The sequence below is a fragment of the Mustela nivalis genome (genome assembly GCF_964662115.1).
Source record: "Mustela nivalis genome assembly, chromosome: 17".
NCBI classification, from domain to species: domain Eukaryota; kingdom Metazoa; phylum Chordata; class Mammalia; order Carnivora; family Mustelidae; genus Mustela; species Mustela nivalis.
In genome coordinates this window covers 48,086,823-48,114,762 of record NC_139036.1, presented here as the reverse complement: position 1 = coordinate 48,114,762, position 27,940 = coordinate 48,086,823, and the positions used below count along the sequence as shown (strand labels likewise).

The 27,940-nt window shown below is 47.0% G+C and overlaps 2 protein-coding genes across 4 annotated transcripts in view; one reads left to right on the top strand and one right to left on the bottom strand.

The window, feature by feature from the left end:
* Positions 1-27,940, bottom strand: part of TACO1 (translational activator of cytochrome c oxidase I) — a 742,329-nt gene that overhangs the window by 210,831 nt on the left and 503,558 nt on the right. The gene's annotated exons all lie outside the window — the stretch shown is intronic.
* Positions 2,496-27,940, top strand: part of TEX2 (testis expressed 2) — a 105,505-nt gene continuing 80,060 nt past the window's right edge. For 2 of the 3 annotated variants that reach the window (XM_082706640.1, XM_082706639.1), the window contains exon 1: positions 2,496-2,636. The gene's annotated coding sequence lies outside the window, so the exon portion shown is untranslated. The remainder of the gene's footprint in view (positions 2,637-27,940) is intronic. The other variant, XM_082706638.1, reaches the window with a different exon arrangement.

Below are 27,940 nucleotides of genomic sequence, written 5' to 3'. Positions count from 1 at the left end.
TGCATCACAATCCCTGCCCTTTGTCACAGGTCACCATAGGAAGTCCCAGATGCCAAGCTCTAAAATGACTCTTTTCATTTATAAGTTCAAAGTCCATGTAGATTCATATACATATTCTTTATTTGACTGGATTTTCATACCAGCCCAAGGGCCTGGTGAATGATCCCATTTTATAAAATTATCCCATTTTATAGATGAGCAATCAAGGGCCAAAGAGATTTAATTATGTGACTTGTTCAGAGTCAAACAGATGTAAGTTAGAGCAATGGAACTTCAACTCCAGGCGGTGTCTATATCACAGGGTCTTAAGGTGAAGGTTAGTGATATTTGCTTCTTTTTGCCTTCTGAAGTTATCCATCCTGTTTCTGGCAGCAACAAAGGGCATTTTGCCAGGCACTGGAGCAGAGCAGTTAGGAGGATCCTGGTCATTAGGGTCATGAATGCTGGCTCTTTCTTTAGCTAGTCTTGTGATCTTGGACGTGTCAGCAGTCCTCTCTGGGCTTCAGTTTCTGCATCTGTAAAATGGAGAAAATAGCAATCCTATCTACGACACAGGATTATTGTAAGGTTTCAGTGAATTAATATGTGCAAAGGTCTTGACAGAGTAAGGCACATAGTAGCCTCTTTTTTTTTTTTAAGATTTTATTTATTTGACAGCGAGAGAGAGGGATCACAAGTAGGCAGAGAGGCAGGCGGGGGTGGGGGGTGGTGGAGGGGCGGAAGCAGGCTCCCCACTGAGCAGAGAGCCTGATGCGGGGGCTCAATCCCAGGACCCCCGAGATCATGACCTAAGCCGAAGGCAGAGGCTTAACCCACTGAGTCACCCAGGTGCCCCATAGTAGCCTCTTAATAGGTAGGATGTGTTAGATTATTGTTATTATATATTCATTTATTTTTCAAAGAATCCAAATTCCTCACTTTTCAAAAAGAAGGGATTCTTCTAAGTGTTCGTGCTAGATCTTATTGGCCTCCACTTTGAGGTCAGATTGATGAGGCATTAATTAATCTAATATTTATATAGGGCTTGGAACAGGCACAAAGGAGGGTGGGTACCCTCTGATGCACCTTGTCAGTTTCCAAGGACCCTTGCAGCCATGCAGCTTCAGGGGTTGCTCCCCGCCAAACCCCCACCAAGGTGGAGATTTTAAGATGTGTCCAAAAAGAATCTGGGGCTATTTCTCCACTGATAATCACCCTTGTTGGACATTTCCACAGATCCCATGAATGGAGCCCTCTCCTGTTGAGACAAGAGCTCATTTCCCTTTGGGAATGCCAAGAGGAGACATGGTAATACCAGGCAGTGATATCAGCAGCCCTGAGACTGAACCCTGACAAGGGAGATCGCTGTTTGGAGCTGTCCCTGCAAACACAGCACCCAGCAGATACTACAACAAAATAGGGGGTGTTCTGTGGAGGCCATTTGCTCCTCATAGGAGTGGTCTAGGGGGACAGGGCTGACCTTGAAACTGAAGGCAGTAACTTCTGGGTCAGATGTATATCTGGGACACTGGGGATGAGGAGAGGAATGTGGCTGGGAGGGCGGGCAGGGCTCAGGCGTTGGAGGGATGCTCCAGAGGGCCAAGGCGTGCTCCAGGGCTTATGACTGGGTCTGGGTGTGTTTGCCATTAAGATATTTCAACACTGTCTCACCAGTCAGAGGACAAGACTGGTTTCTTGCTTCATCACACCCCGGTTCCCTTCAAATTCAATTCTTCGCAGGACGCTCTCAGGGAACTGCTCTGAGTTTCTTAGTAGGCGACCTCCTGCCCACTAGAGAGTCTCCAAGCCATATTACTGATTTTGAGGATAAAAAAGGGTTTAGCTTTATTTTTGACAGTTAAATTTGAATTTCATGACTATGATGGACTCGAAAGATGCACCTGAGCGTGCGTGGATCTGTTTGTACCATCTACATTAGATTTACCTCGGGGGAGGGATGTTGAAAAAGGCATATTTTCTCCAGACCCATTCCAGAAGTGGACAATTAGAGACTCGGGTGGGACCTAGGGATCTTCATGTTAAAATCCTCCATGGTGAGACTGAGAATGTGCCTTTTCAAGTGAATTTCTGGGACTGGGCGGGATAGATGACGGCCTTCTAAAACCCAAATTTTAGTGAATATGCCCCGCGCGGGACCCCTGGTTCTCGTAGCCTCAGTTTCTCCCTCCAACCCGGCCAGGTTCTGTCTCCACTTGTTTGCTAGACTGCAAGAAGAGTAAATTAATAAGTGCAAAGAACTGAAGAAAGCTTTGCAGCCCGAAGAGAAGAGAAGCTCTTACCCCTCCCATCCGGACTTCTTAACAGTAACGCCGCCGCCGCCCCTCTCTAGCCCCGTGGGCGGCGGTCCCTTTAACAGACCTGGCCAATCGCGCGCCCATTTCCGCGGCCGCTCCCCGGCGCGCGGGTAGGGGCTGGATTGGCCGGGCCTGGCGCGCGGCCTGCTCCGCCCCTGCCGTCCTCTGGTTGGCGGCGGCGGCCGCGGGCGCGGGGCGGGTCTGCCGGCGGGGCGGGGCGGCCGGTGCCCGGGGGCGGGCGGGCGGCAGGACAGCGGCCGGAGCTGGAGCCCAAGCCGGATCCGCGGCGGCCGCGGAGCACGGACGCCGGCGCAGTACAATGAAGGAGCCAGCAGAGCCGGGGTGAGCGCGACTGGGGCCGGGCAGGGGGGCGGTGGAAGGGGCGTCCGCAGAGAAGGCCCGGGCTGGGGGCGGTCCAACCCCGCTGGGTCCCGGCTGCGCTGGGGGCCGGCGGCCGTTGGTGAGGCGGGGCGCGGGGATCCGGGCCCCCCCAGGGCTCCGCCCCGCTGTCACGGCCCCGTGTTGACGGAGACGCCCACCCGCGACGCCCCCGGGCGAACCCCTCTTTCCTTCGGGGTCGGGTGTGGCGGTTTAGGCTTGACCCCGACCGGTGGCGGCGGCCAGCCCGTCCGTCCCCCCCCCCCCCACCGCCCCCGCCTCCCGTACCCCGAGCCTGCGGTCCGCGGGTTCCCGGCTCGGCCGGGACCAGGGAGGGCAGTCCACACGCAACTAAGGGAAAACAGCTTGTAAATTTATGAATGGGGCCCCGGGTTCCTGCCGCCCCCCTCGCCCACGTCACGAAACGCTTTGCAAGTCAAGAACCGCGGTTACTTTTACGCGGATCTGTCAGGGGCTCACTGCGCTCGGGTTGTTTCCCCCCAACTCCTGGAGATCGCGGGTGGCCGTGGACAGGGGGCGGCGGCGTGCCGAGAGCCGGGGGATCGGAAGGTTAACAAGTGACATTGGGCTGAGGCCTAACGCCAGGTGCCCTGCCCGCGAGCGCGGGGGTGACGGTGGAGGCTGTGGCTGCTGGCCGCTGGCGAGCACACCAGCGAAGCCGAGGGACGGGGAGAAGGAATGCACCGCAACTCCAGTTGCACCATGCACGCCGCCCGAATTGCACGGCCGACGCGGGAGTTGGTGCAGGGGAGTTTTCCCCTTTTGAAAACGGTTTTTTGGAAAACTTAGCCCCTCAGTGGGTTGATGGTTACTTAAACCATCGGTTGTTATGGTTACAGGGCATCAAATATAAGGGCAAAGTCTGTTCCCACCCTCGCTCTTTTTCTCCAAAGCTATGAAGTACTTTGTCACTACGTTTTACAGACGCTGCGCTGGAAGGGCATACTTTTTTAGAGTTTAAGGGAAAGCGTGGGCTCCTTGAAGGCAGGGGTGGTACCATATTCCTGTTTGAAGTCCACCGTGGCAGCTCTGCTCAAGAATTGAAAGGAACCAGCCTTCTGCATGTTTGATGATCCCCATCAAAGGATTTAAAGGAGTCCTTTCAGGAGCCAGATGTGAGGTGGAAGAAACCAAGGAGTGGCTGTTATAAGGAAACCAATAAGGAAAAACGGAGGGGCAAATGATCCTTGAACTCCAGAGTAAGGGGATATTTGAGGAGTCTAGGTTTGAGGGGTTAGAACTAGGTGACACTGTGAAGCTTATCTCGTAGGAGGTATTGGAAGAGTCATTCCAAGCAGTCATTCTTATTAGCTTTTCTTTTTTTTAAAAGATTTTTATTTATTTATTTGAGAGAGAGACAGTGAGAGAGAGCATGAGAGGCGAGAAGGTCAGAGGGAGAAGCAGACTCCCCATGGAGCTGGGAGCCCGATGCGGGACTGGATCCCAGGACTCCAGGACCATGACCTGAGCCGAAGGCGGTTGCTCAACGAACTGAGCCACCCAGGCGCCCCTTATTAGCTTTTCTTAACCCTTAAGATATTTTGGTATTTCAGATTCTTCCAGGAATGGGTAGTTGGTCCAAACTTTCAGAAAACAAGTAAGCCTCCTAAGGTGATGGGTACAGAGTGGGTCTTTAGGCAGACAGTTTCTTTCACATGGGGCTCTCCAGGAGTGTCAGTGAAGGCCTCCAGTCAGCGTATGGAGGGCTCTGGGTGAACTCAGCTTGGCCTGTTCATTTATCTGCAGGAAGAGGGGCTGTGCCTGAGAGGAAGGAGATTAACAACCCGATTCAAGTTGGAGGTTGGTGGTAATGGAGACAACCGACAAGGGACCCAGGGACTGGGACAGAGTGGGGGAGGGCAAGTGCAGGAGTTTGCTTGGGCTGAGTTTCTGGGGCCTGGAGATTTGAAGAGAGGAGAATGTCCTCCTATGAGAGGGTTGGAGAAATCACATGTACCAAATGTATTGTTTGTTCATTAGAGATGATGATTTTAGAATACTTCTGGAAAAGCAGAAGAGATTAGGCTTTCAGGTAGAATAAATGTACAAGGTGTTTTGGAGTCTTCGTCAAAAAGAAATTGCATGTAGCTTAAAAATATTCATTTGACTAATTTTTTTTTTTAAAGGTTTTATTTATTTGACAGACAGAGATCACAAGTAGGCAGAGAGGCAGGCAGAGAGAGAGGGGGAAGCAGGCTCCCCGCTGAGCAGAGAGCCCAGTGCTGATGCTGGGCTTGATCTCAGGACCCTGAGATCATGACCTGAGCCGAGGGCAGAGGCTTAAGCCACCTAGCCACCCAGTCGCCCCATCATTCGACTTATTTTTATTAAGTCGGTAGTGTACCAGAACCTGGAAGGCATTGTGGGTTATGGTGGAAAAAACCAAAAGGGGTGGAGGGTTTAGTTCTATGTGCCCTATGATTTGCCTTCCCTCCAAGTCAAAAGCTCTCTTCTGAGGTTGTTCTGAAGTTCTTGAGAAAAGAAAGGGGAGAAATGCACAGAATATTATTTAATGTAAGAACAAAACAGAACAATGGGAAATTCTTCCCACTTTAATTCACTTCTGGTATCAAACTGAAACTTCAAAGAGTGGTTTTCTGGGCGCCTGGGTGGCTCAGTTGGTTGGACAACTGCCTTCGGCTCAGGTCATGATCCTGGAGTCCCGGGATCGAGTCCCACATTGGGCTCCCAGCTCCGCGGGGAGTCTGCTTCTCCCTCTGACCTTCTCCTCGCTCATGTTCTCTCTCACTGTCTCTCTCTCAAATAAATAAATAAAATCTTTAAAAAAAAAAAAAAAGAGTGGTTTTCTGTTTCAGGTTTGGTATAAGATAATCTGCATTCTCATATCTATTCACTGGTATCATTTCATGGTATTGGTTCCTGTTCTTTCTTTTTTCCCTTTCTGCTATCTATTTATTCAAAAACTTGGAAGTTTGTTAGACAAATACTGTCCCTGGCTTCTAGGTGCTTCCACTTCATTTTCTTTGCCAGACTATCCCTCAGCATCTACCTTCTTCTCTCTGATCCTTATTCTCCCCTGAGGGTCCCCCTTGGGCATTGTTGAGGTCACAGGGAATGTTTGTTCTTTGATTCTGTCCCAAAGCAGAAGGCAACTAGTATAGAAAAGAAAGCGTTTGTTGAATTTCAATTCTGTTCTGTACTACTATCTTTCTCTCTCTCCAGGAGATCTCTCTATCAGATAGATGTGGATGTGGATATAGGTATCTTCTCCAGTCCATGAGCAGCCTTCTAAGGGAGATAGATCGTGGGAGCTTCATTTTATGGACAAGCAAACTGAGGCTCTGAGCAGCCTCAGTAACTTGTCTAGAATGATAAGCTGGTTAGATAGTGGAGCAAGAATGTCAGTCGAGGACTTTGTGATTCCAAAACATGCTTTTTCCATTGTACTATGTTGCTTCTTCCAGAAGACGTATGGCAGTTGTAGCACAGTGCCTTCTTTGGACGTATGAAAGGTCAGGTTCAGAGATGTTCAGAGAATTGCCACAGTTACTGTGCTTATGGTGGACCAGAAGTTAGCACCCTATGTCCTGTGTCTCTACCTGGTGCCTTTTTGGGTCATTCATGTGGCTGCCAGGAAATTTGAGTTTACTGCTGTGAAAAGGTGACCTGACCTACCAGGGCATATCCCAATGCTTCCATTTAGCAGCTGTGTGACTTTGGGCAAATTGTTTTTTCTCTTTATGTACATCAGTTTCTTTATCTGCAAAATGGGACAGTATTCACATTCCAACAATGGTAAGACAAGTACAGTTTTACTCATTTTAACATTTCTGAAGAAAAATATCTTATAATCTCTGGGGTCTCACAGTTGTAGTTGGCAATGATGTCCTTTTTTGGTACATAATATAATGGTACGTCTTACAGTAGTGGGCTCTAGATCAGATTAACTATAGTAGTGCATTCTTCATTTTTAAAAAAATATTTTATTTATTTGAGAGAGAGAGCATGTACGTGCATGAGCGGGGGGGGAGTGGTGGGAGAGGGAGAAACGAACTCCCTGCTGGGCAGGGGTCGGACGCGGGGCTGGATCCCAGGACCCTGAGATCACGACAAAAGCAGACGCTGAACTGACTGAGCTACCCAGGCACCCCAGTAGTGCGGTCTTTATAGGTAGTTGTGGGGATTACATGAAGCCACTCCCGTGCCTGGCACATAGTGGGCACCCAATGTCAGTTGATGGTACTGAATGACAGGGTTAGGGTTAACTGGTGGGTGGCTCTGGGCTGAAGCCGGTGAATACCTCCAAAGATTTGCCACTTGGAGCCTAGGCAATAATCCTTGATCTGTGGGCCGGAGGAACGTTTTCCTGTTTGCCTGGAACTCTGTCCTTTGGCTGACTCTTGTCCCCATGAGGAGCATTAACTCTAGGAGCTAACGAGCCATGGGCAGACAGCTCCCTTTGTCCTGCCTGTTCATTAAGGTCTTTGTCAACTTTAAATCCCAAGTTAAAAATAAATATCATTATAAGAAGATTGGAAACCTGCATAGTCTTACATGTGAATTTTAATGCTCCTCAAGGTTATATACAAGATTCTGTGTTTCCCCTTTCAAAACTCCTTGTGATGTTTAATTGCTTTGGGTAAAGTATCATGAAATGCCATTACACAGTAGGGGCCTAGGAGGTCATGAATGTGCAGAAGCCCTTGACTAGCCCTGGGTGAGGCAGAGAGAGCTCTAGAGTGGGCATCGGAAGGCCTGCTCCCAGTCCTGGGTTTATCTTGGTATTGTGTGTGTTCTTGGGCCCTGGGCCTCGAGGCTCTCTTTTCCAAAACGAAGACTTGATTTCTCAGTCTCCTCCGCTGACTCCCTTCAACACAGTATCAGATTATGTGAGTTTATGAACTAAGGATCTGAGAAGTTATTTACTTATTTATTCTTTTAAAAGATTTTATTTATTTATTTGACAGAGAGGGACACTGTGAGAGAAGGAACACAAGCAGGGGGAGTGAGAGAGGGAGAAGCAGACTCCGCGCAGGGCAGGGACCCCCCCGAGGCAGGGCTTGATCCAAGGACCCTGGGATTGTGACCGGAGCCAAAAGCAGATGCCTAACGACTGAGCCACCCAGGTGCCCCAGAATCTGAGAAATTAAATGGTTGAAAGGAGTTCCTTCATTCAGGGCTCGTGAAGTCTCACTTGGGTGTCTGTGATCATGCTTTGTAAAGCAGAAACCAGTAGTCAGGTGATAACAATATGAGTAACTCTCATTTATGGAGAATTGCTGTGTGTGCCAGGCACTGTCTCTTTTTCAGTTTCACACGGCCCTTACAATCTTATTGTAAGATGAGAGCACTGAAGTTCAGAGAAGTACGAACCTCATCCAAGGTCACACAGCAAAGATGAGGGCTTCTGTTGCTCTCCAATGTGAGCTCTTTGGTTGCTTTCAGGTGGACCCTGCCTGTTCTTGGAATCCTCTCAAGCCACGTGCACTGGGCTCTCTGCTCAGCGGGGAGCCTGCTTCCCCCTCCTCTCTCTGCCTGCCTCTTTGCCTACTTGTGATGTCTCTCTGTCAAAGAAATAAATAAAATCTTAAAAAAAAAATCTGAGTTCTTGTTCAGGGCATCACTATGAATTGGGAGAATTTTGCTCAACCTTTAAAGAATAGCCCCTGTGCCAGTTGCGGGCGACCTAAGTCCTTGAAAGGCAAGATTTTCCTTTGGTGAACAGAAGCCGCAAGCTGGGTCACCGGGAGCATAAGTGGGACCGTTGAGAGCAGAATCCAGTCCTTCTCTGTGGAGCTGGTGGGATGGGAAACGCAGGTGGGCTTTGAAACAATCAGGGAGCCTTTCGCTTTTGGGTTTGCCTAGAGTGTTGGTTCTTTTTTTTTTTTTTTTTAAGATTTTATTTATTCATTTGACAGAGATCACAAGTAGTCAGAGGCAGACAGAGGGAGAGGGAGGGAAGCAGACTCCCTGCTGAGCAGAGAGCCGGATGCGGGACTCGATCCCAGGACCCTGAGATCATGACCTGAGCCGAAGGCAGAGGCCTCAACCCACTGAGCCACCCAGGCGCCCCTGGAGTGTTGGTTCTAAGGGCTTTTTCCCAGGCAGGTTATTGGACCTAACAAATTGAGTGCCTCCTGGGCTTATCCTAATAGTTGAGATGGGGGCGCCTGGGGTGCTCAGTGGATTGGGCCTCTGCCTTGGCTCAGGTCATGATCTCAGAGTCCTGGGAATGAGCCCTGCCTTGGCTCTCTGCTCAGCAGGGAACCTAATTCCACCCCCCAAACCTCTGCTGGCCTCTCTTGTCTACTTGTGATCTCTGCCTGTCAGATAAATAGATAAAGTCTTAAAAAAAATTTTTTTTGAGAAAAGCACAGGCAAGCAGAGCCCACTTCAGTCTTAAGCTTCTTTGGGATTTGAGATTTAAACCCACCTCTCGGATCCCTCCTGCACTAACCTTTCAGAATCACAACAGGCACTTCTGAGTTTCATTTCTCTGTTGTTTCTTACAGCTGGCGTAAGCTGGCCTGTTTTCATATTCAATTTTAAATTCCTTTTTGCATCTAACGCTGCCTTTTAAACAGTGTTCCTAAAAATGGTCATATTTATCATTTGGGGCTTGAAATAGAGAATTTAAAAATCTTTTCACTGAAAGGACTGACTAAACAATGATTATTACGCGTTCAATAAATATTTGAGCATCTACTGGAGCCAACCATTGTGCCTGTCCTTGGAAATCCAGTGGGGAGCAAAACAGATGTGGTCTCTGCGGGCACATAGCACATTATCTAGTCCAGACAGTAAACAAGTCAAGAGATGTATACATTGTATGTGTATATTACATTGTGATTTAAGTGTGAAGGCTCCTTCCTAGGAAGGGGGAGACTGAGAAGGAAGAAAGGGGGGGAGCTAGCAATTGGGAGTGTCCAGCAAAGCATATCTAGAGGGAACAGGATGTATGTAGAAAGTGTGGCATGGGGAGGAGAGAAGGGAAGAGGTGTGGAGGAGGTTGTGGGACGGCCAGTCATCAGAGCCCTGCAGGGTAGAGGTGAAGACCCCCGGCTCAGGAGCCAGATACTTCTTTAGGGGACTTGGGGATTTCTTAGGCTCCTGCTGCCTCAATTTCGCATCCTAAGTGGCCGTTAGGATAGAATGAGCTGATGTCTGGGGATTCTGGAGGACGTTGCGAGGCACGTACAGGAAGGACTGGGGCTAAGGGTTTGCTGATTCTCACACAGTCGGCATCTTGACTTGGAATGGATGAGCTTCTGTTCGTGGTCAGCATTTCCCATCATTCCATGTGTAAAGTAACCACAGGGCTGAAGTTGAGATGAGATGGCTAATATGCATCTGCTGGGCGCGTTCTGAGGTGGCTTGGTGTTAGATGCTCTGTGGTGTGCTAACCATGGAGCACCTGTGCCTGGGGAGCACTTGGCAGGGAGCCTGGGCCCCGTCTGCCGTGGGAGCCGTGTTCAACAGGAAGCTTTGTTGCTCAGCTCCTTCCTGCAGCTGTCTGCTTTGGGGTTTGATATGGAGGGTAGATTTTTAGCCCTTTTTTCCCCCCATAAAAGGAGGCAGAGGCCAGTGGCCTCACTACCAGGCGATCAAAGGTGACAACTCGAGTTGCTAAGTGGTACCCACCTCAACTCCATGCTCGATGATTTTTGGTGTGGTGCTTTCTTAGGGAAATGGCCACACCTCGGGATCAAGAGGAAAACTTCATGAAACGAGTCACTGGCTTTGGTTCTTTGGCCTGTTTTGGGATGTTCAGTAAAATAGAATCCCAGCCATATCAGAGTTTGTTAGTATCCTACAGGGTATTTTGTTAGAGCTGATCAAATTTGTATATAATTGCACTAGTTCCTTTTAAAAAAAATTAATTCTGGAAACATTTTTTAAATTCACAAAAGTGGAGAATAATATAATGAGGCCCATGTATCTATCATTGTTTCAATAATTATCGACATGTTGCTAATCTTATTCCAAGATAGTTTCCATTTGAAGCATTTTTGGTGGATTTTCTGTCACAGTATAAATGTATCTTTGTAATATAAAATTATATGGTAGATATGGTCCTAGAGAAAAAAAAATATCACATGCTGCCTAATTACAGGACTGGTGTGAGTAGTTGAAATTCAGAATCCTAAATGAACATTTCTTGCAAGTCTGCATAGTCTTGCTTATGAAAATTAGGCGTCCCTGACCTGGCTATATAGGGAAGGTTATAACCTTGGGGTCTCAGGTTGGAGCCCCATTCGTCCGATGACATACTCCGTGAGAGTGATGCCTCCTGAGCCTGGGACAGGAAGCCCACCCAGATGAGAAGGCCACCCTTAAAAGTTGGCAGGAGAACGCATTTCAAGTCTGGGACAAAGGCACAGAACATGCTTCTTCTGTGAGATGGGTCTGAACCCACTGGACAGCTCCAGGCATGGATTCCCAAGACTCTTTCCCCCCTTATTTCCCGTTCTGGATTATTCTACTCTAAAAACTGTTTGACTCCTTCTATGGACCCAAGTTTTGAAGAGCCGTATCTCAGGTTTCGGCTTGTTTTCTACCACGCTTGCATTCATTCATTCATCACCCAACAGACATTAAAGGAGGTTGCGCAATGGGTCAGGTGGTGTGCTAGGTACTGTGTCTACAGCAGTGGGCAAAACTGACAAGGTCCTTGCCCTCCTGGAGGAAGGAGAAAAGCAGAGGTCTGCTAAAAAAGACGTCCTAAAGAATAGTGAGAAGTGCTACAAAGGAAAGCACAAATGGGAATGAGGTGAGGGGGTAGAGCCGTTTCCTGAAGAGGGAGCAGGTGGTTCAGTTCCTGAAAGGCCTCCCTCCCTTCCTCCTGGGAGCAGGAAGGTGCCTAGAATATAATAAACCAGGAGGAGAGAGGCATGGGCCCAGCTGAGGCAGAAGGCAGGAGGGGCTGGACCATATAGCACTTTTCAGAACATGGCTCCTAGTCCATGAGCCACAAGAAGCTCTCATAGGGTTTTGAGCAAGGATATGGTACGCTCATGTTAGGATTATGTGTTTAAAAATTTTTAAAGATTTTATTTATGTATTTGACAGATAGCACAAGTAGGTAGAGCAGCAGGCAGACGGAGAGGGAGAAGCAGGCTCTCCACAGATCAGGGAGCCTGATGTGGGGCTCCATCCCAGGACCCTCGGATCATGACCTGAGCCCAAGGCAGCTGCTTAACCGACTGAGCCACCCAGGCGCCCCAGGATTTTTTTAAATTTTTAAATTTTGTTTTTAAGTAAGCTCTGCACCCAGTGTAGGGCTTGAACGCAAGACCCACCCTGAGATCAGGAGTCACATGCGCTGCTGATCGAGCCAGGCAGCGGGCCCCCATATTAGGAATTTTTAAAACCACTTCCACTGCTATTGGGCGAATAAAGGGGAGTCACTGTGGGGAGAGCCATGAGGGGGCTGCTTCTGTCTTCCAAGCAAAAAGGTGGTCGTTTGGACCAGAGTGGTGGCAGCGAAATTGGAAAGAGAGAGAGGAGAGGTTTAAAGATAAAAATCACAGCACTTGGTAAAGGACTAGGTGAGGGCCAGCTTGCATTTGCAGTGAAAAGAAATGTAAATTACTTCTGGCAGAAAACATTGGCTGTGCATACTCTGCAACTCACTGGTATTACACTTCCCTTGGCACCTGTTTTTCAGAATTTCTAGATAAATTTAAAGCTGCTCTCCTTATTTGCTCTTAAATCTATTCTTGACAACTGTCACCCATTTTTGAAACATATTCATCGAGCATCTACTATGTGCTGGGGAGAAATAGGTGAGCAAGACAGCCCAGGCCCTCAGCCCATCTCCTCCGCACCTCTCCATCCTCTGGGCTGGGGTTGCCTTACCTCCTGAAGCCTTCATATGGGCCTCGTTGCCAGGGTTCCTGCCCCAGCCTCAGGAGGCATCACTTGCTGAGTATGCCATCGGTAGCATGGGGCTCCAAACTGAGGCCTCAAGGGCAGAGTCTTCCATATGCAGCCCACAGTCAGGGACGTAGTAGTCTTCCTCTATCTAGAAGATGGAGATTGTGCCCTTTTCCTATTTGTATTTCCTCCCTCTGACACTCCTCACTCCCTCCCCAGCTCTTATCAGCAAACCAGAGTGCTCTACCCTTGGGTGTTCAGCAAGTGTTTGTGAATAGCCCCCATACTACTCAAAAATAATGCTAGATGGGCTCTAAAGAGGGCGCTAGACAGCAGTAGGGGTGGAGGGATCTTCCTGATGTTGGGAGATTGACCACTGGAGAGAAAAGAGGCAACTGTGTTTAGACCTGGCCCTGCAGATGGGCAGACTTGCCCTTCCTTCTGAGCCAAACTTCTAGATGAGGGGAGGAGTCTGCCTCCTCAGATCACCTGTCACTTGGGAGGGAGTTATAGGAAACACCTGGATCTTCACCAGAACTTTCAATTTCTAAGCAGGAAAAGGACTTGAGGCAGAGATGGCAGTTACATTTCCTTTATAGCTTTTGCGATTGTGATTCTGAGAGAGAAAACTGATGTGGGACGGTATTACCTGGTTTCCTAGGTAACTTTCCTTTCTTTTGTTTTGTTTTGGAAGAATGGATTGGGTCCCCAGACCAGGTCCTCTGATAACCAGAGTGGAGGTATTTATCGAGGATAAGAGTGATGTGTTTTCTGGGAGACTTGCATGTCTGAATATTAAGGGGATCGAAAAGTATATACATGTTAAAAAAAAGCATACAGGAAATTTGCAGAACCAGATAACATAGAGACCTATGTGACTCAGCGGCAGTGTGGGCACCAAAGTGGTGCCCAGAAACTCTCCAGTGGAAATTAGCACCGAAGCTGCTTGAGAACAGCGCAGAGGGAAGGGGTCAGGTATCTGTCAACTCATGCCTGAGGGGGAGCAGCCAATGTCTCCAGGCACTGGAAACCTCAACATCACAGCCAGATAAATAAGTGATCCGCTTATTGGAATTGGATTGGCATAGACTGAAATAGAGCAAAGGAGTATGGGCACACATGGCCCCAAAGAAAACCCTAGGAGAGACCCCTCTGTGTGCCTTGACCGCAGAAGGCTGGCAGCAAGCCTTCCAGTCATGATGGCAGGACCAGGTATGTAATCGTGGGACGGCCTCCCAGACTGAGCAGGCAGTGATTTTGTTCCACAGGCAGATCTTAAAAGAGGCCCCTGGCAGATGTAGTAGACTGTGAAGATGTTTGTAGGTGAGTGTTAATAGAAGTGGACCACATGGTAAATTTTAATAGCACCTTGCTGATATTTTACCTCTGAGAGCAGGTAGAGGGATATGTGTGTGTGTGTGTGTGTGTGTGTGTGTGTGTTGGGTGGGTGCTGTTTGGACCTAATGATGACAAATAAGGAAAAGCCAGTTGAGGGTGTGGATAGGATAAAGCCATCCAGAGGGCAAGGGAGCTGGGAGATAAGCCCAGAGCTGGGGCTTAAGGCAGGCTTGCTCCACAGCCCCTGCTCTTGGAGCATTTCCTGCCTCTTTCTATTTCCTTTGATAAAAACGATGGAACCGCTCCTCCCATTCGCTGTACAGGAGCCATCTTGGTGTCCTCAAATATAGATGCCCTTTGGAAATGACCTTTAGAGTATCAGGCCATGGCAATGACTAATTTGATGTGGCTCCTCCTTGGGCTGCCATCTGCCTCAACTTCCCCACCCCCCCCCGCCCCGCCCCGGAAGAATTTGGAGTAGAAACTACAGTACCTGCCCTAGAAGTCTGAAGGGACTTGTCCTCAGGGCAAGTTGAGCTGCTTGCCCTGGCGAAGTTCAGAGGCAAAATTGAAGTGGAAAATAAGTCAGAGTAGTAGAAAACCCATGGGAAAGGAGTTGCTTTTGTTTTAATATCCCAGGGTAGACTAATGTCTGTGGGGATATGATGAGTGGTATTCGATCCTGATGGGGAAGGTTAATAGTAAAGCAGGAACATTAATTTTTTTTAAGGCTAAAACTCCCAACAGAAATGACTATTGATCATACTCTGAGCCAGAGGCTGAACTTCTTTGGTCAGCCTAGCTTTTGTTTTAAGGTCTGACTGCGATCAAGAGGGCTGTTGGCAGAGGCTTAACAGCCTGAAGCGAATTTTATCTCATGAGGTCTGATTTGTGGGACGAAAGTCTTGTGGAAGGGAAAAACATATCTTGAGATTCTGAATTAGGTGAGAGTTGCTTTGGCAGCAGATGTAGCAAGGGCAGGGCCCAGAAGTTTCTGGGGGCAGGTGATCAAGAGCTCCTTCCAACTGTATGAATTTATAATTCATACAGAGTGTTCATCTCAAACAATAGAATTTTAAACGTTTAAAATATATGACCCACAGCTTAGACGGCTTTCAGGAATTGCAGGATTCAAAATCTCAAAGTCCTTAGCTGTACTGTGGCCTAAGAATTTGAGCATTTTGTGTGATTTGGCAGAGTTGACCCAGTAGCTCCAGTTTTCCCGCCCAGAAACATCCTGTTGCTCCTTCTGGACTCTGGCACGGCACTGCAGTGGGGGCCGGTGGTCCCTCGCCCAGCACGGCACGGAGCGTGGGTGGGCACTATTGGTTGGTAAGTGTTCAGTACTTCAAAGCAAGCCAAGGGAAAAAATGTGATTTTTTTTGGGGGGGGGGCCACGTTTTTCTATTTTTGGAGTTCATACAGGGGCCCCAATGGGCGTGTAAAGGGAAAATGAGGTTTTTGCCACCGTAAAGCAGGGTGGTTCCCTGGGTCAGCCCTGTCAGTTTGTATTTCTGCCCATTGTTGTAGAGTACAAACCCAGATCTCTCACTGGTGTGAAGCTATTGCTTAGGGAGGGGGTGACCCTGTGACACAAGCAGGGAGCCCTCAAACTAGCTTTGGAAGCTTTCATGGAGCCAGCTTGTAGATTTCATGGTGATTTGGGGCTGGAGAAAGGACTCATCAAACGGGTTGTCCCCACCTTGAGTTAACCTGGGCTGGGCATCCGTTGACGCCCGCTCGAGCATTCAGCAGATGACGCCGCTCCCAAAGCAGTGGCTGTACTTGGGGACTGTCACAGGGCAGGTCCACACTCTCCTGGGCAGTGAAAGGCAGTCTTCTGCGAGTCTCTTAAATGAGAGTCTCTTAAAAGTGTTCACCCACTTTGTCATTCTTTTTAAGGAAGGTCTCGAAGAATCTTAAAGCAAGTATTTGCATAGCATGAAACATGATACATTCTCAATTAAAAAGTGGCTAATTCAATTTTTTTTCTTCCTGATTAATAGCTTAAAAGTCAGTGTGCCAGTTTTTCTTTCTTTTTTAACTTAGGCAAGCACTTAAATATGTTTTAGAATATTTGCTTTTCAACTTTTGGTTGGTTGTAAAGTGTCTAGAAAGGAACCACCTATTTTCCCACGAAAGTCTTGGCCACAGGAGTGGAAAAAAAAAAACAAAAACACCCCACAAAGCTTTTGTTGTTTTCTTGGGGCAGGACTTCACCTTGCCCTCTCTCTTGTCCTGCCCAGACTTCTAAAAGACTGCATACCCCACTACCCAAAGGGTGTACATCGAACCTCTATACATCTTCCTGAAAATAATGTAATGAGTTCTTGAAATCCGGGTTGTTGTTGTTGTTGTTTTTAAGATTTTATTTATTTATGTCACAGATAGAGAGACATAGAGAGAGGGAATACAATCCAGAGAGTCAGAGAGGGAGAAGCAGGCTTCCCGCCGAGCAGGGAGCCCATTAAATCGGGGTTTTTAACCTTGGGGAGGGGAAGGGAGAAGTCTGTACCTGCTTGCAAATTGAATGTGAAATCTTGCAGGTGTTTGTGGATTTGTGTTTGGTGGTGATAGGGTCATATGTTCGTCAAGCTTTCACACAGCCCTCGAAGGAGCTGAAGTTTCTGTACCTCTCACTTAGAAAGCTCTGAAGCCAGCTTTTGAGAAAGGAAGGACCAATTAACAGTAGGGAAAGAACCTAGATCACAGTCTGCCAGAGACATGGTGGGAGCCCATGCACGCTAGCCTGGCTTCTCACTAATCATACCTGGCTACCTCTGGGTCCTCGAGAGCCTCTTTTCTCCCTACTGGCCCCTCTCCCCTTCTTCAAATCTGTAAGGTACCCTTTGCTCAGAGAGCACTGGATGAACTTGTCCTACAAGCCTGGTGCCATGCGCCAGGATATTTTGTCCTTGGCTTCTTTAGTCACTTTCTTTTGGTCAATGCCCTAACTGCCTCCTAACTTCTCCGAGGCCTCTCTTCTCATTTTTCTTGGGTTTCTCTCTTATACCACCTTCTCTTCCTCCCCTTCTTCCTCCCCCCTCCCCTTCCTTTTTTTTCCCCCTTAATGTATTCTAAGTTAATCTGTTCCCTGCCATTGGCTTTTCTGTTCGGTCTGGTAATTCTTGTCTGCAGCCAGAAAGGGGGCCCTGAGCTAGACAGAGAACCAGGAAGCCTCCCAGCCCTGTGGTTCTGGACGGTGGATCCTGCCCCTCCCTGGGATGTCTTGGGGGTCTCAGCTTGCTACCTGCTTCCATCCGCAAAGTCCAGCCATCTGCTCTGGTGGCCTCCACCCAGCCAGGAACACACACATGCATTTGCTGTCACAGGCTCCTGCCTTTCCTTGTGGACCTTGTATGTATCCCATGATGGTGAGCTCGGTTCATGAAAGTATGATTCTGTTCTATAATCCTTATTCCAGTGCTTCCAGAGGCAGAAACAACAGAAGTTATTGCTTCCAGAAAGACTGTTCTTCCAGGGGCAGGCCAGTATATAAGAAAGAGAGCATTGGTGACAAATGTGCATCATTGCAACAGCAGAAATTTAAATTACAGTGAAAGATGATCATTTTCTACCTTTGGTAGTTTAAGCTTCTTTCCCTCTACGAATTTCTCCCAGTGCTCTGGGGAGCTAGGGCTCTGACCCTGAAAGGGTTTGGGCAGAAGGTCTCCTTCTTTTTCTGCTTTTGAGGACTCGTTAGCTCCTTGGCAGCGCTCACCTTCACACGGAGGTGGGCATGCGGTCCAGGAGGCTCTGCTTAGGAAACCAGATCTCTTCATAGATAGAGCTGTCTCATGAGCTAGTAATGCAAGCTGTTGGTAATTACACAAAACCTACCGTGAAATTCATCTAAAATTAATGAAGACTCAGCACTGTGGATGTTAAATACAGAGGAAGTTATGGCAGTGGCCCTCAGTTATCTGAGTAGGTTATTTCTTGCTCGTCTTTATGCCTTTAGCTGGCTTCCCTTTGCACCCCATTGTGCCCGGGGTCTCCCTTCCCACTCCACTCTGCTCGGTTCACGTTCCTCCCACGCAGACCCATTTTAATGGGAAGCTACCAAAAAATGCCATTTATTCCCAAATCAATTGCTTGGGATTATCCATTCTACTTTTCTCTTCTGTGAACACAGAGAAGTGAAAGGTCCGATGTATTTAAAAGAAAACAGTATGGGGCGCTTGGGTGGCTCAGTTGGTTAAAGCCTCTGCCTTAGGGTCAGGTCATGTTCCCAGGGTCCTGGGATCGAGCCCCACATTGGGCTCTCTGCTCAGCAGGGAGCCTGCTTCCTCCTCTCTCTCTCTCTCTCTCTGCCTGCTGCTCTGCCTACTTGTGATCTCTGTCTGTCAAATAAATAAATAAAATCTTAGAAAAAAAAAAGAAAACAGTAAAAATGTATGGAGAACAAATATGTGTGAGTGAAAACCAGCTAGATTAATAGAACATGTCTGCTTTTCCTGACATTGATTTTTTTCTTTGTTTGATTTTTTTCATTGTTGGGGCACCTGGGTGACTCAGTGGGTTAAGCCTCTGCCTTCGGCTCAGGTCATGATCCCAGGGTCCTGGGATCAAGCCCCGAATCAGGCTCTCTGCTCAGCGGAGATCTTTAATTTTTAAAATAATTTTTAAAATCTTAAAAAAAATAAAAAAATAAAGGAGCATTGTTTATTACTTCATTTAGTGTGTAAGTCAAAATTTAAAAATCTTAAGATCCTTACTTACATAGACTTGAGATGAATGGCTAGGATACTTTGAGACTAAAATTTATATTGCTTTGGTGATAGGCTTTGTAGGTATTTCATGCCTTGATTTAATAGGAAGGATCTCTGGTCTATATGTGCTTTTTTTTTCTTTTTTAAGATTTTTATTTATTTATTTGACAGAGAGAGATCACAAGAAGGCAGAGAGACAGGCAGAGAGAGAAGGGGAAGCAGGCTTCCCGCTAAGCAGAGAGCCCGATGCCGAGGCTTGATCTCAGGACCCTGGATCATGACCCGAGCTGAAGGCAGAGGCTTTAACCCACTGAGCCACCCAGGCGCCCCTATCTGTGCTTTTATGTGACTTGAAAATCAACTAACTATTCTATTTGAACAGATTTCAGTTAGGACAATGGTTTTCAGACATCTCACAATGGTGCCGTTCTCAGACTCTTACGACAGAATTGTCAAATTATAGCAAATAGTGTCAGAAATAATTTTGCAATTTTCTCAACAGATTGTAATTTCTCCTTCTGTACATCTCGTTGTTCTGGAAATAATAGTGTGAAGGTACCTTTTCCCAGAACTGATTATTTTCCAAATACAGTGGTACCTTTTGGTTTAGAAGAAACAATAGAGGAAGATTGTGGTCCAGGAGACAAGCAGAGAACAGGGTGTTTTTTTTTAGCCTTTCTTTTATTACACCTTTGGCCACATTTTTGAAGAGAGACCAAGAATTGCCACATGTGTGAAGGAATATTGGCAACTGGATAGAATCGAGATGAAAGTGAGATTTTCAGAGTAACAAGGTCCGGTTTCTTACGTAGGTTGTAGAAACAAAGGATATGTGATCACAGTAGGTCTAACAGCTGCGGTTGGTGGAAGGGGAGAATTCATGAAATCTGCAAGATATTTAAGTTGGTATGATATATAATTTCCAAGTTAGAAAAACCACATCAAGAACAGTGGTTTGTTAAGACCAAAATAGAAAATCAGTTTTTAAAAAATGGGAGGAGGAATGTACACGTATGCATCTTACAGGATGTTGAAAAAAAGATAACCTGGGATACAGTCCGGTGAGGGAGCCAGAGCGCAGTGGGAATAGTGCTTTAAGGATTACATTTGATGTAGAAGCACTCAGTCAAAGAAGAAACTTGCCCAGGAGGAAGGTCTCTGTGGAGATGTGCCCTGCATTTTGAGTGAGGCACTAGAGCATTGCAGACTCAACATTAATTTTGATCTTTCTTACGAAGCTGGATAAAACAATATTGTTTCTGAGGAAAAAATAGTCGTTTTCATGAGGTGTCAGAGCCCCTGGGGTGGAAAATGCCAACAGTGAAGAATCCCAAACAAATTCCAGAATCAACATTCTCAGTGCAGACCTCACACTGACATGTCATCTTGATTTACCCTGTTGGGAGGTCCAGCGGGCTCTTGTTGGACACCCCAGAAATGAACGAGATCCACACCCAGCAACCAAGTATGGGAGCCAATACTCTGGCTTCCTAGTATTTTTCCTGGGAAAGACTGTTTGATCTGAAACAGTTCAAACCAGAGCTGGCTCTGAGGAACTTTGGTTTTGGCCGCGTGGGTGGCTCAGGTGCTTAGCCTTTGGCTCAGGCATGATCTCTAGGTCCTGGGATCGAGCCCCACATCGGGCTCCTGGCTCAGCAGGGGGTCTGCTTCTCGTTCTCTCCCTCTGCCTCCTCCCTGCTCACACTCTCTCTCTGTATCAAATGAATAAATTTTAAAAATCTTTAAAAAAAAAAAAGGAAAGAAACTTTGGTTTCCCAAAATAACAGATGAAGTTCTGCTATTCCCTCGAAAGAGCAGCGTTTTAACTTTTGGAACGTGCACCCCTTTGCGCCTCTGAAAGCTACGCACCGTCTCCCAAGGAAACCACACACGTACGCTCAGACCAGATTTGGCCCATAGGATGTTAAGAACCCTTGATATAAAATAGTAAAATGGAAGGTTTGGAAGAGAATGTTAGGAAGGGGTATGCTGCTGGTGCTGATGCTGATTTTTCTCTGGAGGGTCGAGGCGCTCGCTGGGGAGTTTGCATTGTGGGTTGTTGGACAGTAAGATTTAGCAGGGCTGGAATACGCAGCTAGGCCTTTTTTTTTTTTTGAGATTTTATTTGTTTGACAGAGAGGGATCACAAGTAGGCAGAGAGGCAGGCAGAGAGAGAGAGAGAAGGAAGCAGGCTCCCCGTGGAGCAGAGAGCCCGATGCAGGGCTCGATCCCAGGACCCTGGGATCATGACCTGATCCAAAGGCAGAGGCTTTAGCCCACTGAGCCACCCAGGTGCCCCGGCCAGGCCTATTTTGAGAGAGTTGTACAGTTTGAGAGTAGTGCTTCCAGAAGGTGCAACTCCCTGCTCCCCTCGAGATCTGGGCCCAGTGTTTGCTGTCAGAGGCTTTTTGGAGAAGGCCTTTGTAAGTGCGTTGTTGATTATGTGTGTGTGACAAAGCAGGACCAACTCTGCATTTATTTCCCTCATTGCTCATATCCTTTTCCCCTTAAAAAGACTGATATATACTTTGATCTAGTGGGACTTAAGAGCCGAAAATTAATTTGTTAGATAAATTGCTTGTTATGTAAGTTAAAAAGGAGGCATTGCATACTTACTATGCACAACAGGATTTCAGAATTCTCTCATTTGAGAATATATATTCTGTAAGAACTGCATGTATTGGATTTGTGTCCTGCTTTCAAATCCTCTGCTCCACTTTCCAGTGGGCCTGGCGTGTGATACAAGCTGGGAGTGGGGTGGTTCTGCTCCAAAGGCAGGCCCAGGAGCTATAGGTGGATACCTTGGAGTTCTGTTGATGGCAACAGCTCTGCGATTTCCACTTCTGAATCCCTGGTAGATGGTGACTTGCCGAGGAGCTTTTATTATGCCATCGAGATCTATAGGGCACCTGGGTGCCTCAGTTGGTTAAGCATCTGACTTCGGCTCAGGTCATGATCTCTGGGTCCTGGGGTCGAGCATGTTGTTGGGCTCCCCGTGCAGCAGGGAGTCTGCTTGTCCCTCTCCCTCCCCTCTGTGCCTCCCCTGCTCCTGCATGCACGTGCACGTGCTCTCTTTCATATAAAATTTTCTTTTTAAACCTTAGGAAAATGATCTGAGAAGCCACTACCACCCAGAGGTATACCCCCCCTTCTCCTGAAGGATCCTTTCCTTTGACAGCGGCTGACTTGGAATTTCAGTTTCCTAGAAGAAACGCATTTTCCCAGCAGAAACAACATTTTGTATATACACAGTGGTTCTGTAGAAAAGAGTGGTACATGCTCATAGCCTGTGTTAGGAAAGGCTTGTGTTGCTACAGAGAATACGAGTAGAGGTGATCTAGGTGTGAAGTTAGATCTCACTTTCTCCTAGCAGGTGTTATAATATGTTACATTCTGGCGCTAAAACTTGGTGCCCAGTTGCTAAAAATATACTAGACTCTAAATGATATATTCATTTTCTATACCGTATGGAATATCCTGAAAAGGCCATAAACAGGTTACGTAGGTATTAAGTGCAGTGTTCTTTCATTCATTGAACCAATAAATATTTAAGTGCCTACTCTGTAGTGCATATATTCTGCGGGCTGAGAGGTAACAAGTAAGTAGCCGTGTAACACGATGTCAGGTAGTATTACTGTTCTTAAAAATAAAATAAGGGGCTGGGGAGGCCGTGCTTTTAGAATGAAGTGGTCAGGAAGGTCTTTCTGAGGAAACCTTAGAGCTGAGTCCTGCCATTGTTTTTACTACAACAAATTTTGGGGAGTAACAGTTGTCTTGGGGGCCTTGGAATTCAGTGAGGCATCTTTGCAGAGATTTTGACCGACTAATCTGAAGCATCTTTTGAGGAGTTGGGACTTTGGTATCAGTGACCTTTTGAGAGAGTGACTGGCCTTATTCTGGTTGGTATACTCTTTTTTTTTTTCTTACTGTCAGTTTTCCTGTGGCAGGAATAGGAGGAGAGCAAGTTGCCTCTGGCTGTCGTGCTGGTGGTTCAAAGCAGACCAAGCATCTCCCTACTCTTGGGTTGCCTTTGAACTTGACCACTGAACCTCGCTTTCTGATGTTATGCATGCCCGGCAGTCTTTAAAACGCACGAACTGACCCTCCACTTGTCGTTCCATGAGGTCTGACAACCTGAATGCTTTCCCTGAAAGGGTCCCCACATCCAGAGGCCAGCTGACCTGAGTGTGGCCGAGTCCCAAACACAGGGGCCTGGGTACAGACTGAAGGGTTACAGCTATTGGCCTAAGGCTTTAACCCCCCCTCTCCTCAGTGTATTTTTTAAGCACTGAATCACATCACTTCTCGGCCTTTTGGCTAAGATCAAGTGTAAGCACTGAATCATAAAATTATAAAACAACCTTTTTGGAAATAGTATATACTTCTGCCAGCGATGCTGCCTTTGTTCACACGTGGGGCCTGTTAGCCTCATGCTTACTGCCTGTACTCAGTCGTCCCGGGATACTTTAATAACCAGTATTTGCATCGGGCTGCGATGGACAAGAGCCAGGGCCATACCCCTGCCCTTAATCATCACAACATCCTGTTGTTACTGCTGCCCCTTTACAGACCAGGAAACTGACCACACCTGTCAAGGCAGGAAGGGCACTAGTCACAAAGGGAGAAGCCCGTATAAAGGCTTGTGTGGAACTCCTTTCATCCCCACACAGATGCCACGGGGTAGAGTTTATTTTTCTCATTCTGTAGATTAGAAAACTGGAGCGCAAAAACATTGTGTAACTAGCCCGAGGTCACGCAGCTGGCGAGGGAGTCACCCAGGTGGGGTTTGCAAAAGCACGCTCTCACCCCCCTCCGGGCGCGCCTGCCTCACCTGGCTGAGGCCCCCTGGCCCTTGCTCCCTTCTTCCCTTTGTAACTCCTGCTCTGCCCCCGCTTCAGTGTCACCTCAGCCACTTTGCCTGGTACCTGAACCTGGGTCAGGCAGGCCGGGCTGTGCCAAGCCGAGCAGTGCTTCTGAGATCCCTGGGGGCTCACAGGTGTTACACATTTGTGGGTGAAGAGCTTTATACACACACATATATGTACGTACACACACTTATATATGTGTCTGTGTGTGTGGAGATGCAGTGGAAAATTAAACTCTACATTCTTACATTTCTAAAATTGTGTAAATCAGTATAGGTGCTAGTTTGTGTTTTTTCCTCATTTATCGCCCAACTTCTGTACATACTTGCTATGTGTTGTTGTTGTTTCAAGATTTTATGTATTTATTTGAGAGAGAGCATGAACGGGGGGAGGGGCAGAGGGAGAAGCAGACTCCCTGCTGAGCAGGGACGACCCCCCCACCCCCACAACTTGAGGCTCAGTCCCAGGATCCCGGGATCATGACCTGACCTGAAGGCAGACACTTAACTGACTGAGCCACCCAGGCAGCCCCATACTTACTATTTGTAAGGACTATGTAATATTTCCCATTAACACAGTTAGGATCCTTGGTTGTCCATTTGAGTTGTTAAGCTCTGGGGCCTGACAAGGAATGGACCTGATAGCATTTCTTCTTCAGGAAGACAAGTTCTGAGTTTGGCTTAAGAAAAAATAAATGGTTTTTGAAAAATTGTTCTGTAAGTTAGAGACACTTATTCACTATAGTTTCAGTGGATTTTATTTGGAAACGTGTAGTAGACATTTGATGAAAAACAAATATTTGGTTTTTCCAGATTGGAGTTTTCATTTGGATTCCAATGTTATAAGCAATCATAACTAAAACTTTTAAAAACTTTCCTTGGGTGTGATTTACATATCTAACCAGACAAAACCCTTTTCAGAAGCTAAAGCAGGGAGGATTGAATTGACAAAACTTTTTAAAAATTAAGATTATCTCGGGGTGCCTGGGTGGCTCAGTGGGTTAAGCTCGATCGAGCCCCATGACAGACTCCCTTCTCAGTGGGGAGTCTGCTTGTCCCTCTGCCCTTTCCTCGACTCACTCTTTCTCCCAAATCAATAAAATCTTCAAAAAAATAAAATAAAATAAAGAAAGTGGTTACAGCTTAGAATTTTTTAAAAAATTAAGATTATCTTGAGGCAAAGGATGAAATTAACAGGTGATCATAGAAAACACCTTCTGAAATAAATATCCCAACGTTCGACTTCTACAGCAGAGGATTAACATCAAGGAAATAGCTGCTTCTTCCTTTTCCCCTGTGGTGTTGGGCATCACTGAAGGGAGTTGCCCGGACCCATTTGCTTTGCATTTCTGCCCTTAACTGGCAATGATGACTTAGGCAAGTCTCTCAACTTCCCTGTCTCCTATTCCTCATTTGAAATGAAAATGCCGTTCGTGCCTCTTAGAGCCAGAAGTGAAATGAGGAGTGTCTTGATGTATCCAGGACTTATATCTTCAATCATAGTTTTCCCCTGTAACTCAGAACTTCAGATGAATTGGTGCCTGCCAAGTGAGCTGCCCGGGCAATGCCAAGATTCCCCGCACCCCACCCCCAACCCTGTTCCTCATTTTAGGAAACAGTTCTTTTTCCTGCTTCAATGTGAGGTTTCTTCTTTGCTGCCTGGTTTAAATTAGGGTCCTAAAAGTTGAAGAAAAGTGTGTGTGTGTGTGTGTGTGTGTAGAATAGTAGATGGCATTAAATTTCTCTTGAAAAATGTTCTAAAAAAGTTGAATGTAGGCAGACATATGCAATGGTTTTATTGCATATGTTACTTGCACAGTATTGTTAGAAGTTCATGACTTTGAACTTCGACTTTGAACAAAGAAAATACTTTGTTGGGACGCCGTGGTTGCTCAGTGGGTTAAGCCTCTGCCTTTGGCTCAGGTCATGATCTCGGGGTCCTGGGATCGAGCCCCACATCAGGATCTCCACTCAGCGGGGAGCCTGCTTCTCCCTCTCTCTCTCTGCCCACTTGTGATCTCTGTCTGTCAAATGAATAAATAACATCTTAAATAGGGAATGAGAAAGAATGTCATTCAGCAAATTCTCTCTCTACTGTTTGTTTGCTTTCTTAATTTTTATTTTTTAAGTATTTATTTTAGAGAGGGAGAGAGCACGTGTGCATGTGCAGGAGTGGGAGGAGGGGCAGAGAGAGAGAGAGGGAGTGGATCCTCAAGCAGACTCCCCACTGAGTGCAAAACCGACCCAAGGCTCAATCTCAGGACCCTGAGATCATGACCTGAGCTGAAATCAAGAGTGGGATGCCTAACGGAGCCACCCAGGTGCCCCTTGTTTGCCATTATTTGTGAGGAACCGTTAGTCTCCCTCCCTGGTGGTTGTGTAATAGTATCAGTTAGTGAATCAGAACTTCCAGCACCTTTCTAACATCCACCCTTGGAGGCCACCAAATGTCAGACTCTTAAGATGTCCCAAACTGAACCTACTATGTCCTCCTTAAATTGATCCTTCTCTTATCCCCAGACTTGGTAAATGGGATTGCTGACCACTGTCTTGTAAGCCTAAAGCTTAAGGCTTGTCCTTAAAAGCACCTTCTTTCTCATTCCCTATCCTCCCCGTCAAGTCCCTCGCATGTCATCTTCTCTCTCTCAGTCCCCTTCTTTCATCTTCATAGCCACCTCCCTTGTCTGGGCTATTGTCACCTCTCGCCTAAAATGTAAGAGTGTAACTGATCATTCTGAGTCCTTTCTTGTCCCTTTCCAGTATGCTTCCACACTGTACCCAGAGTAAGCTTTCAGAATGTCCATCTGATCACCGTCATGCTGCCTCTAGACCACAAACAATAATCCTTCAGTTGTTCCTCATTGCTCTTGGGATAAAAACCAGTTCCTCAATGTGGCCTTCAATGTCCTGCATGACCTGTTCCTTGCCCACCTCTCCATTCTCATGCTGTGTACGCTACACCTACATTCAAGGGTTCTCCTTTGGATTCCTCCATTAAGCTGTGCTCCTGCCTCAGGTCCCTTACTCATGCCATTCTGCCTGGGGACCACCCACACTACCATCCCAGCCAGCTCTGCCTCATCCTTGAAATGTCAGCCCAATTCTACTTGTTCTAGGGACCCTTCCATGACTGAGCCTCAAACTGATGGGGTCTCCCCTCTGGCTGTACTCTCTTGGCACCCTTCGTGTTCCTTCGTAGCCCTTGCATTGACTATTTGATGGTCTCTACCCCCTGTCCTCTAAGCTCCCTGAGGGCTGCTCCAGTACTGTGCTGCTATGACATTGTAAGGCAGGAGGCAGGTGGCAAGCACTGAATGCTAAAACGTGTCTCTGCTCTCAGAGCTTTAGTTCTACATGTCCAACTAGAAAGGTTTGGCTGAGATTAAAATGTCTGTGCAAATAGACCTGCACCAGTGCGTAAACTGTGAAATCAAGAGAGCCTTAGATCTACTATCAACGCCAAATGCTTGTTTTGGATACATAATAAATGGAGAGGAAAATGAATATGTCTTTAGGTGCTGTTTTTGAAGTCAGTTTCTGAATGGTCACACCTTTACACATTTTGGATGAACATTTCGTGGAGTGGTCACGTAGGGAAAACCTGTGGTAGCGACTGCCTGTGATGGCTAGTATAAAAGGGCAGGCAGAGACATCAGTAAAGTCACCAGGTAATCAATAACATGGGTGGACCTTTTGCTACAAACAGCCGTCGCCTCTGATGCCACCTTCCACTGTCTCCGTGAAGTCCCAGCTAATTGTGACCATCTTCCCTAGGATGAAAATACATTCCACTAGCACACAAGAAGAGATGTGCCGCATTTTTAGGGTTTTCTTAAGATTTTTGTGCATGCAATAGAACATTTACTTATGTATAGCAATAAAGTGTGTGTGTGTGGGGGGTAGAACATGTAGTCCCTAGGGCTGATACCGGCCTGCGGGATTTCTTTTTGCTGTAAATTGTGATCTACTATAAGAAAGTCTTCCCAACGTGGAACGTAGTTCCCTAATAGGTTGATTACTATCCCAAGCAGGCTTTGAGGGGCCTGGAAGAGTAGAGAGAAGAATAAAGCATTTTATAGCCCATCCTATGAATTACTGGGACTTTTTAAGAAGTACTTTTCATTGCTTCCCTGAGTTATACTCAGGGTCCACCCTGGAACTGATGCTCCCTCCTGGACAGATAGTGTGAAGGTCTTTGTCGTTCAGCAGTGAGCTTGGCATACAGCCCGTGCTCAGTAAATGTGGAGTGGTTGGAAGCTTTTCTTGAAGCACAGACCACTGGTAGAGAGCTTCTGTTGCCCATGGATCCATTTGCCTTTGGAAATACATGAACGAGGCAGTTAATAGGGGTGTAGAGCATGGCCTTGGAGGGTGAGCCCCAGCTCTGCTAGTCGGTAGTTTTCTGTTGCCTTGGTAAGTTGCCCAGAACATTCCTCTTTTTTCCCCATCTGCAAAATGTGGGAATAATACTAGCTCCCTACCTCACCGAGTCACTA